The 10657-nt window shown below is 40.8% G+C and overlaps 1 non-coding gene across 1 annotated transcript; it reads left to right on the top strand.

Annotated features, from left to right (window-relative positions):
• The first annotated feature begins 4427 nt into the window (after positions 1–4427).
• LOC141425229 (U6 spliceosomal RNA) lies at positions 4428–4531 on the top strand. The gene has a single exon (XR_012450317.1). It is a non-coding gene; the product is annotated as a U6 spliceosomal RNA (small nuclear RNA).
• The last annotated feature ends 6126 nt before the right edge of the window (positions 4532–10657 follow it).

Below are 10657 nucleotides of genomic sequence, written 5' to 3'. Positions count from 1 at the left end.
CTAGCCCAGTGCCTGGCACATAGATTCAACTTGAATCAAATCCAGTGTAATTAGTGCTTGCTGCAGGATAACACTGCTTTGTGGCATTCTCACTAAGTGATGTCACCACAAACAAGAACATTTCTGGTTTCAAGATTGAATCACTTGGTTATCCAAACTGGGCCAAGGCAAAGGTGCAAGAAATGACCTCTTCACACAGCCAGACATCGGGGTTTCAGTGATTTCTGTTTATAATACACACGTCATAGTGAGGTGACCTTTGGATTAACTGCTTCAGTTTTTTTCACACCAAACTTCATACGTTATTAGCATGATGGTCATGTACACCTGTAATCACAGCACTGGGGAGGCTGAGGCAGGGAAGACTGGGAGTTAGAGGCCAGCTTAAGGCTTAAGAGAGACCCTGTCTTAAAAAGCAAAACAAGAAAAGTTCCAAAGCTGACAGTCCCTTCCCTTAACTCAGGAAATCAAGCCTGGACACTTATGGCTGACTTAGAAAGCACTACCTATCTGGATACTCTTATTATGCTCTTCTATAGCACTTTCCTTCCCTTCACCAGAAAACAAACCCACTTGGAGGCTTGTTTCTCACAGGGAAATGTGAGGCCTTGCTACACAACTCAGGGTAGGGAATGTTGAAGAAAAAATTACTCATTAGACTGGCTAAAGATGGTAAAGATTATTCATGAGAGGCCATGGCCATGGCGATAGGTACAAAGACCGCTGCAGTGGGGGAGGGAAGCTGGGCTCAACTGGAACTCCAGCAAGAACAAGCGGACAAAAGGCAGCTGGCTTTCTGCACTTTGGAGACATGGAAACCAATAAGCTTTTAACCAAAATAAGAAGACTCCACCACTCCCCCTCCCCTGAAACTCAGTCTTAGAGCCTAAAAATACTATTCCTGAAGAAAAGCCTATCAAGAAGGTGTGCAGTTGAGTGCCCTAGAGCATGAAGATGTCAGCAAAATTCTTAGGTAAGACAGAAAATCAGACTAACCCTTACTATATATATGAGAAAGAAAGAGAGAGAGAGAGAGAGAGAGAGAGAATATGAGAATAAGAGAATGAATGAGAATTAAGTATGGAAGCCTCAGGCAAATTTCCAAGCCTAGTTTGAGGATTTTAAAGGAGAAACCACACTTGAGTTTTATTACAGCAGAGGATGCAGAACTAGCTAGGCCTCTTACCACTGTTTATATGCAAATCCCAGCAAAAATGAACTGGCCCCACTCCAAGTGTCCAGATCTCAAAGGAACTCTGTTCCAGTGAAGCCCACGACTCCTAAAGTTTCTCTTCTCCGTTTCTTATGGGGGAGGAAATGTGCTAAGACTCCTCTTCCCTGTGCCCTGAAATTTTTATTGACTGGAAAATAAACTGCTTTCCCTTCTCGATTGATTTCCACCTATTAAGTTCTTTACGCTTAACAGCAGGAAGCCAAGACTCCTCTTTCTCATCTACACATCCTCCAGAACACCCATAGAACCACCCCATATCAAGAAAATGGTTTCCAGTGCAGTTGCAATCCTAGCTACTTGGGAGGCTGAGATCAGGAGGATCTCATTTCAAGGCCAGCCTAGGCAGATGGTTCAAGAGACCCCCCCCACCTCCAAAATAACCACAACAAATTAGACCAGAGGTGAGGTTCCGGTGGTAGAGTGCCTGCTTTCAAGTGCGAAGCCCTGAGTTCAAACTCTAGTCTCACCAAAAAAAGAGAAAATGGCTTCCTGAACAAAACAGTAAAGGGCAAAAGTGTGATGCAGGATGGCTACGCATCAAGGTGACGCCAATCCTGGGTTGGAGCTAAACAGATATTGTTCATTCACTGCTCTACAGTGGAGCGAAATAAAATGGAAGCGGCAAACTGAGTGAGGTGAGGTGAAGCATGCCCACAACTGTAGCATTCTGGAGGCTGAGGCAGAATGATCTACATGAGTTCAAGGGCAGCCTGGGCTACACAGTAAGACTCTGTCTCATAAAAAACAAAACAAGGACTGGGGGTAGGGCTCAAGTGGTAGAATACTTGCTTAGCAATCAGGCTTTGCGTTCTATCCTTGGGACTGCAAAAAAACAAGCTCAAGTTCACAGAAGGTAAGCAAGTGCCTACCATCCCACAGCTTATTAGTGGCTAAGCCAGGGACAGAAGTGAGATCTCCAAACCTGGTTCAAAGAGTATTCAAAGAGGTTTGCATACTATGACCCAAACCTGATCCACTGCGGAAAAGCTAAGAGTGATTTTTTTTTTTTTTTGAGACTGCCTTTTAGCCTAGGCTATTGAACTTACTTTGTAGCCCTGACTAGCCTCAAACTCACAATTCTGCTACCTCTGCATCCCAACTACTGGGATTACAGGTGTGGACCACCGCATGACGTGAAAAATTACATGAGATTCCAATTACAGTCTTATTTATTTGTGAGACTGGGGTTTGAACTCACGGCTTCGTCTTGCAAAGCAGGCACTCTTTATCACTTGAGCCACTCCTCCAGTCCATTTTTGCTCGGTATTTTACAGATGGGGTCTCAAGAACTATTTGCTGGCAATCCTCCCAATCTCACCCTCTCAAGTAGCTAGGATTACAGGCATGAGACACTGGTACCTGGCTTATTGTTTTTTGCGGTATTGAGGTTTGAACTCGGCTTACATCGTAAGCCACTCCTCCAGTCTTTTTTTGTGATAGTTTTTTTTCAAGATAGGGTCTCTTGAACTATTTGCCCAGGCTGACTTCGAACTTTGGTTCTGATCTCTGCTTCCTGAGTAGCGATGATTACAAGCATGATCCACCAGTGCTTGGCAATTTCTTTTTTGAAACAGGGTTTCCCTGTGTAGCTCAGGCTGGCCTTGAACTCAAAATCTTATGTCAGCTTCCAAAGTGTTTGCCCTATAGGCATGTGCCACCATGCATAGTTTCAGTGTTTATAAATAAACCTTTATTGGATCACAGCATTTTTATTTTTTGTGTACTGGAGATTCAAACCAGGACTCACATGTTATGCAAACACTACCACTGAGCTTCATCCCCAGACTTATCATTTATGTATAATCTCTGGCTGCTTTTGTTGGCAGTCGAGTGGTTGTAACCGACTGAGAAGCCTAAAATAATAATTTCCTCTTCCTCCCTCCTTTTTTGTTGGTACTGGAGAGTTTGAACACAGGGACTTGTACTTGCTAGGCAGGCACTCTACCAGTTAAGCCACCCTTCTTGCTTAAAGTCAATTTATGGGTCTTGTGCTTTTGTCTCAGTGCCAGTCTTAGATTTCAATCCTCCTGTGTAGCTGGGATTACAGATGTGGACCACTATCCATGCCATCTGTTGAGTCAGGGTCTCACTAACATTTTGCTTGGGCTAGCCTTGAACGTCTGTCCTCCCGATCTCCACCATCTGAATAGCCTGGCTTTTAGGCATTTGTCTCCAAGCTTCCTCTCGGGCCCTTTACAGAAAGCTTGCAGATCCCTGGGGCTTCTGGCCTCTCAGTGTTGGAACGGCTTTACAGAACCATGCCAGGCATAAGGAAAGTATTATGCACGGTGGTGGGCCTCCTGGTCTGATCCAGCTGTGTTACACGCTGGAAGAGTGAAGGATGGGTAGCTGCTCTGTGAGTCCTCCAGCCAATGTACTGAGTGTGGTGTGGGTGGTGTAATTTAGTTTTTGTCCTCACTGCCCATTCAATCATGAGCTTCTCAGCCATGCCTGTCAACACGGAGACCAATTAGTGCCAGTTTTGATGTAAAAGTTGTTTCCTTACAGTAGGCTGAGACCACATCTTGTTTTACACTAACAATTCAGGCCACAAGGGAGACCTGTGCTAGATACAAGCCACGCTTAAACAGCCATTTTATAATTCCTCAGCTTTTTTGAAGGAGAAAAGTGTGGAAGAACCCACCTGATTTGCCACAGGGACCTGACACAAGGGCAAGCAGCCCACTGGTGCTGCAAATTTAATATCCCTCAAGAAGTGTGCTCTCAGATTTCTCACAGACGTTTATGGCAAGACTTTATATTACAGCCATGTACAGTCATCGGCTTCCCTGGAATTTGATTCAAGAGCACCAGATAAGAGGCGCTACACTTTCTGGGACTGAGGCACCCACATCCAAGTAATTATTAATTCTCAAATCACTTTTTTTTTTTTGTGGGACTGGGGTTTGAACTCTAGGCTTTGTGCTTGCCAAGCAGGTGCTCTATCACTTGAGCCACACCTCCAGCCTCCAAAACACACTTCTTACAAGTGAAAAGATTCTTTTACTTGGGTAGGGGGAGAACATGCATTTACAGGTAAACTTATTTTCTACTAGATTGCCTAAAATTTATTGAAAGTCATTTTATGTGGATATTGGAATATTTTTAAAAAGCCCAAACAGACCTTACTCAAATTCTTTGGCGGATCATTTCACAAAGATAACTTTTTTTTTAACAGAAGAATTGATCAGCCATTCTCTCTTCAGCAGCACATAAAGTAAAACTGGAACCATACAGACATTAGCATTGCCCTTGTGCAAGGATGACATGCAAATTCATGAAGCATTCCATTTATTAAAGGAAGAAAATTTATAAGCCAGGTGTGGTGCGAGCCTGTAATTTCAGCACTGTGGAGACAGAGGCAGAAGAATCATGAGTTTAAGACCAGCCTGGGATATATAGCAAGACCATGTTTTATTTGTTTTTTATTTACTTTTTTTCCCCCCAGTACTAGGGTTTGAACTCAGGGTCTATACCTTGAGCCACAACACCAGCCCTTTCTTGTGATTGGATTTTTTGAGATAGGGTCTCAGGATCTATTTGCCTTGGACTGACTTTGAACTTTGAGCCTCCTGATCTGCCTCCTGAATAGCTAGGATTACAGGCATGAGCCATGGGCACCTGGCTAAGAACTACATCATTCTTTTATTGCATCTACTGTAAATTTTTTTTTCAAAGAAGAATTTTTAGTATATTTCCCTGAATTCAATTTCATTATGAAAAGAATCTAAGATATCTTGTTTTTATTTGGTACCTATCATGAAAATTAAGAAAAGTAGCTAAGTTGTACAACACTTGTGTGGCATGTGTGAGGCCCTGAGTTCAAGCCCCAGCACTGAAAGAGAGAGAGAGAAAGAAAGAAAGAAAAACAATTTACTTGTTTATGAAACTGGAAGACTTCAGCTTGTGTTACATGTTTTAGAATGTAACATTCCTGGAGGTGTGAGGCATCAGTGTTTTGTTTTTTTGAGACCCTCCCCCACACCTCCAAAATAGCCAGAGCAAAATGGTGTGGCTCAAGCAGTATAGCACTCCACATGTGAAGCAGGAGCTCAAACCCCAGTCCCACCAAAAAAAAAAACAATATGCAGCCGGGCTCTGTGGCTCAAGTGCTAATTGGAAGACAGATTGGAAGGATCATTGTTTGAAGCAAGTGCTGGCAAATACTTTGTGAGACACCATCCCCCTAATAACCAGAGCAAAATGTACTGGAGGCGTGGCTCAAGTGGTTGAGTGCCTGCTTTGCTAGTGGAAGCCTTGAGCTTAAAACCCCAGTCCCACCAAAAAATAAAATCAAAAGAAAATACTATCATTCTGGAATTCTTGAGTAAATAAGATATAGTTATTAGATATAAGAAATTATAGCCAAGCGCTGGTGGCTCACGCCTGTAATCCTAGCTACTCAGGAGGCAGCGATCAGAAAGATCGGGATTCAAAGCCAGCGCGGGCAAATAGTTCCGCAAGACTTTATCTTAAAAAATCCTTCACAAAAATAGGGCTGGTGGAGTGGCTCAAGGTGAAAGCCCCAGTACTCAAAAAAAAAAAAAAAAAATCATAGCTGCAAGCTACATTTATATGTATGTAAATATAGTTGTATCAAGCTGGAAGCCCTGAGTTCAAACCCTAGTCCACCCCCAAAAACAAGGAATTATAAACTTGTAAGCCATAATTTATCTACAGGTCTTGAAGAATTTAAAATGAGAGGGGCTGGGGATGTACCTTAGATGAGGACTTGTCTAGTGTGTACAAGGCCCTGAGTTCAATCACAGCACCACACATACAAAAAAATAAAAGGGACAGGCCTGTCATCCCAGCACTCAGCTGGCTGAGGCAGGAGGGTAGCAAGACTCTGTCTCAAAAAAAAAAAAAAAAAAAAACCAAAAAGGTAGGGCTGGAGGAATGGTTCAAGTGGTTGTTAAGCTTGCCTAGAAAATCAGTTCAGTATGACAAAGTAGTAAAATAAAAATAAGAGAATATTGCTAAAGATACACTGAATGTTTGGGAACACAGGTATTATCAGATGATTGGAGATCACCAGCAACTAAGAGCAAAATACTATCAAAATTTAAGAAATAACTATTGGGGGGGAGATAAAGGAGATGGAGGCAATTATGATATATTGTAAGAACTCTTGTAAATGTCACAATGTACTTCCACTGCTGTTCTTCAACAGCTCCTGACTGGGTTTGTTATTTTCATATGTATCTAACCACCTGCATGACTCTCTGCGTCTTTGCTCTCTGCTCTTGCCTTCAGAAAGGCCCCTGTGAACCTACAACAGCTTTAACCCTTTCATAACCAATCTGTGACCTATATATTATTGTGAAATGTAACGTGTGATCTGAGAGTAATTGTATTAAGATTGGACTAGAAGAACCTGTTTGCAGTGATTAATGACTATCAAGTGAAATCAGTAGTATTTAGTAAATTAACAGAAACTAAATTGATGTAGCTTGTGAATTTTATTATTTAATAAATTCTAGCATTGTGGAAAGACAAAAAAAAAAATTAAAAAGAAATAACTATGGAGTTGAAGACTTAGCTCCAGAAAAAAGGAATCTCATTTTAAGTTTGGATTCTTATGGTAAGAGTTTGTTGGCTGGTTCTCTTCTCATAAGAGCAGCTCAAAGGTTAAGTGTTTATCTCCTGGAAACATTTGCAATGCCAGGTGAACACCTCTGAGTTTGTAAAACTGGTAAAAACCCTGGTATAAATAACAGATGGCTTGAGGAAGTAGACTAAATGTAGCCCAAGGCTTATGCCTTATGGAAGAATGGTTCAAAGTAGATTTTCCTTTAATTATTTATGTTATAGCCAGAAACCGCAAGTGATCTTTGTGTAGACAGTGTATGTTACAACGTGTATGTATCTAAGACAGAAAATAAATGTTCATTAAATATTGATCTTACACGTTACAAGTAGATTCTGTTCTTTCCCTGCCTAAAGGAAAATAAAAGGGCTGGAGATTACCAGTAAACTGCACTTGGAACAGTTACAAAAAGACTAGGAAGCCCAGTTCAACTAGGATATGAATTTGGAGTTTTACTGATGGCAGAAGATGTGAAAAACTGAATCCTTTACCATTTATCTGGGACCATAAAGAAAGGGGAAAAATGGGGGAGGGAGGATTGCACTTTTTTCACCTTTAGAATAGGGAATATAACATCAATATTTTGTTCAAATTTTTATTATTAACTGCTATTACCAATTTTTCAAATTCTTCCAAAGGAGAATTTAAACCCAAGACCGATTTGTTTTATCTTTTAAATATTTTTTTATTAGCATATATTCATGATACGGGGGGTTTCATAGTGACAATTCCAATTAGACTTATATTGTACATTAGTTACATCACCCCCATCGTCTCTCTCCCTCAACCCCTCACCCCACTTAAAGCAACTGCAAGAGGATTCTTAGTTCTGTTTCATATAGGTATATGCAGTTCATCCACCAAATACCGTCACCTTAATCTCCTTCATTCACTGTCCCCCCTTGTTTTATATTGAATCTGAAAGTTTAGCATGATTATGACCGACACCATCAAATTCTTTTTATTTAGTCTCTTTTATTTTGTGGTGTTGGGATCAATTCCAGGTCCTTATGCATGACAGGCAAGAGCATTCTATCACTACATTAATATTCCAAGCCCCTTTAGTGGTTTTTTTTTTTTTTTTTTTTTTGGTGGTACTGGAATTTGACTCAGGGCCTCACTCTTGCTAGGCAGGTGCCCTACCACTTGAGCCATGCCCCCAGCAGATCATATTTAAAGCTATTCCCTATCCTTCAAGAAGTTTCTTTTGCCAGCAATACTACACTATCAACCTACTCTGGTTGGAACCAAATATGTATGTAATCAAAGGTAAAACTCATCTGGCTTTGGAGCTCAGAGAACTTTTAGGGCAAATTCATGAGAATACGAGTAAGTGTTATTAAAAAAAAAAAAAAAAAAAGGACAGGGTAGAAAAAGTTCAGTTCTGAAGTTAAATTAAGTCACCCAAGTTTGAGAACTTATAATAAACTTCATATAAATACAAATTCTCTTAACCATGTTAATAATGAAAGTGTTGTACTAGTGCCATAAAGGAAAATATTTCAAGTGATTTATGGTATCCTTTGATGTTAGATCCAGGGCACATAGGGTTCTAAAACTAGCAAACTGGAAAGCCATCTTTTCTCAAGACATTATATGTAAAACAATGTCAAGAGCCCAAAATTTAAAAGGTGACTGGTCTAAACCTAGACTTCAACATGTATGTATTTATATATTTTTGGGTACTAGAGATCAAATCTGGTCCCTTGTACAAGCTAAGCACATGTTCTACCACTGAGCCATACTCCCAGCCCCAACATATCTGTAAAGTTTACATACCTTCATAACCCCAGTGTGGGGTAAGTCAGAAGCTATAGTTATCCCACCAGGGCCACAGTGGGAAGGCCCTGTTAAAAGGAAGCTCTTCTGATTCAAGTACTTTACATGAACAAAATTTCTTTTTTCTTTTTTGTGGTATTGAGGCTTGAACTCAGGGTCTCAGGCTTGCTAGGCAAGTGCTGCCACTTGAGCCACTCCACCAGCCCTTTTTTGTGTGTTTTTTTTCAACATAGGGTCTCACCATCTGTTTGCTTGGGCTGGCCTTGAAAAGAGATTCTCCTGATTGCTGCCTCTTGAGTAGTTAGGATTACAGGTATGGGCCCTGCTTTGACCCTTTTTATGTCAAATTAGCTTAACATAGTGACTATCCTGTAAGTTCCTAGATACCCATTTATTCATTAGGTAAATTTTTCAATGTCTATTAAGGTTTATCCCTACAGAAAAATATTGAACTGCTCAGAGCTCGTACCTCTAAGACAACTTACTTCTTTCCCAGTTTGTATCACATATTTAAATAGAGAAATCTGCTCTGTGAATACGTAAGTTTGGAGCTTCTCCAAGTGTTAGAAATGCAATTTCTTGGACCCTAACCCAGATCTCCAAATCAGAAATTCTTGGGGGGATGAGGCAGCAAACTGTGTTTTATAAGCCTCAAGGTGACTCAGATGCATACTAGTTTGAAAACCACTGTTTTTGAACAGACATAATGAATACATGCAGATTCTACTTTTAATGGGGCTGGAATAAAGAGTACTTAAGTAAAGAGTGACTTTAAGTAGTACTCCATCTTATCTGGGGTGTAGTAATATGCCCTCCACAACAAGAAAAACTAAGCATATAATTTATATCAAAAGTACTCTGGGAGCCAGGCACCAGTGGCTCATGCCTGTAATCCAGCCACTTGGAAGGCTGAGATTGGGAGGATCACAGTTTGAAGCCAATTCCAACAGTCTGTGAGACCCCCATCTCCAAAATAACTAGCGCAAAGCGGACTGGAGGGGTGGCTCAAGAGAGAGAACACCTGCTTTGCAAGCATGAAGCTCTTGAGCTCAAACGCTAGTCTCACCCAAAAAAAAAAAAAATTCTGTGTCATACTAAGCATTAAATGCAGGACATCTCTAGCACTTGAACCAGACTCCCAGTCCTTTTGCTTTCAGTTTTGTTTGCCTGAGGTGGCCTCAAACTACAATCCCCCTTCAGAGTAGCTGGTACCACAGGATTGGATCACCACATTGGGCTTGTTTTTGAGATAGGGTCTCTAGCTACCTTTTGCCTAGACTGGCCTTGAACCCACGATTCTCCTTTTTCCACCTCTCAAGTCACTGGGATTACAGGCATGTACCACATGCCCAGCCTTCTTTTTGATGTGCTTGACTGAAACCAGGGCCTGCATTTACTCTCCCACTAAGCCTTATCCTTAGCCTCAAGATTCTTCTTTTTTCATTGGTAAATACACCCATTTATCTAAACTATAAGGCTTTTATGATTAAAGTTTTCAGGTTATTAGAGTAAAAAAAGAGAGGGCTTCAAATTTTAAGAGGCTTTATATACACTTAGGAAAGAAAAGAATTCCATAGTATCTGGATAAACATTGGCCCACCCCATCTAACCACAAGCCAAACATAGTGGTTCATGTCGTAATCCCACCTACATGGAAAGTGTAGGTATGAGGACTGCGGTGCAAGGACAGCCCAGGCAAAAAGTCAAAGACCCTATCTGAAAAAATAACTCAGACAAAAACACTCAGAGGAGTGGCTCAAATGGTAGAATATATGCATACCTAGCAAGTATGAGGCCCTGAGTTAAAACCCAGTACAGCAAAATGAATGAGTGAATAAAATGAAAAGAAAAAGAAATCAGGGGCCTATTAAAAAGTATTGTTGGGCTGGCAAAGTGGCTCAAGCAGTACAGCACCTGCCTAGCAAGTGTAAGGACCTGAGTTCAAACCCCAGTATTGCCCCTACAAATTATCTGTTGAGTATTACTGAAATTTTTGAGGAAAGAAAAGCATATTATGTAAAGTCTAAGTATCTTTGTATTTATTATGTTTATCT

This window comes from Castor canadensis, chromosome 7 (genome assembly GCF_047511655.1).
Source record: "Castor canadensis chromosome 7, mCasCan1.hap1v2, whole genome shotgun sequence".
NCBI classification, from domain to species: Eukaryota; Metazoa; Chordata; class Mammalia; order Rodentia; family Castoridae; genus Castor; species Castor canadensis.
This window is presented reverse-complemented; position numbering and strand designations above follow the sequence as displayed.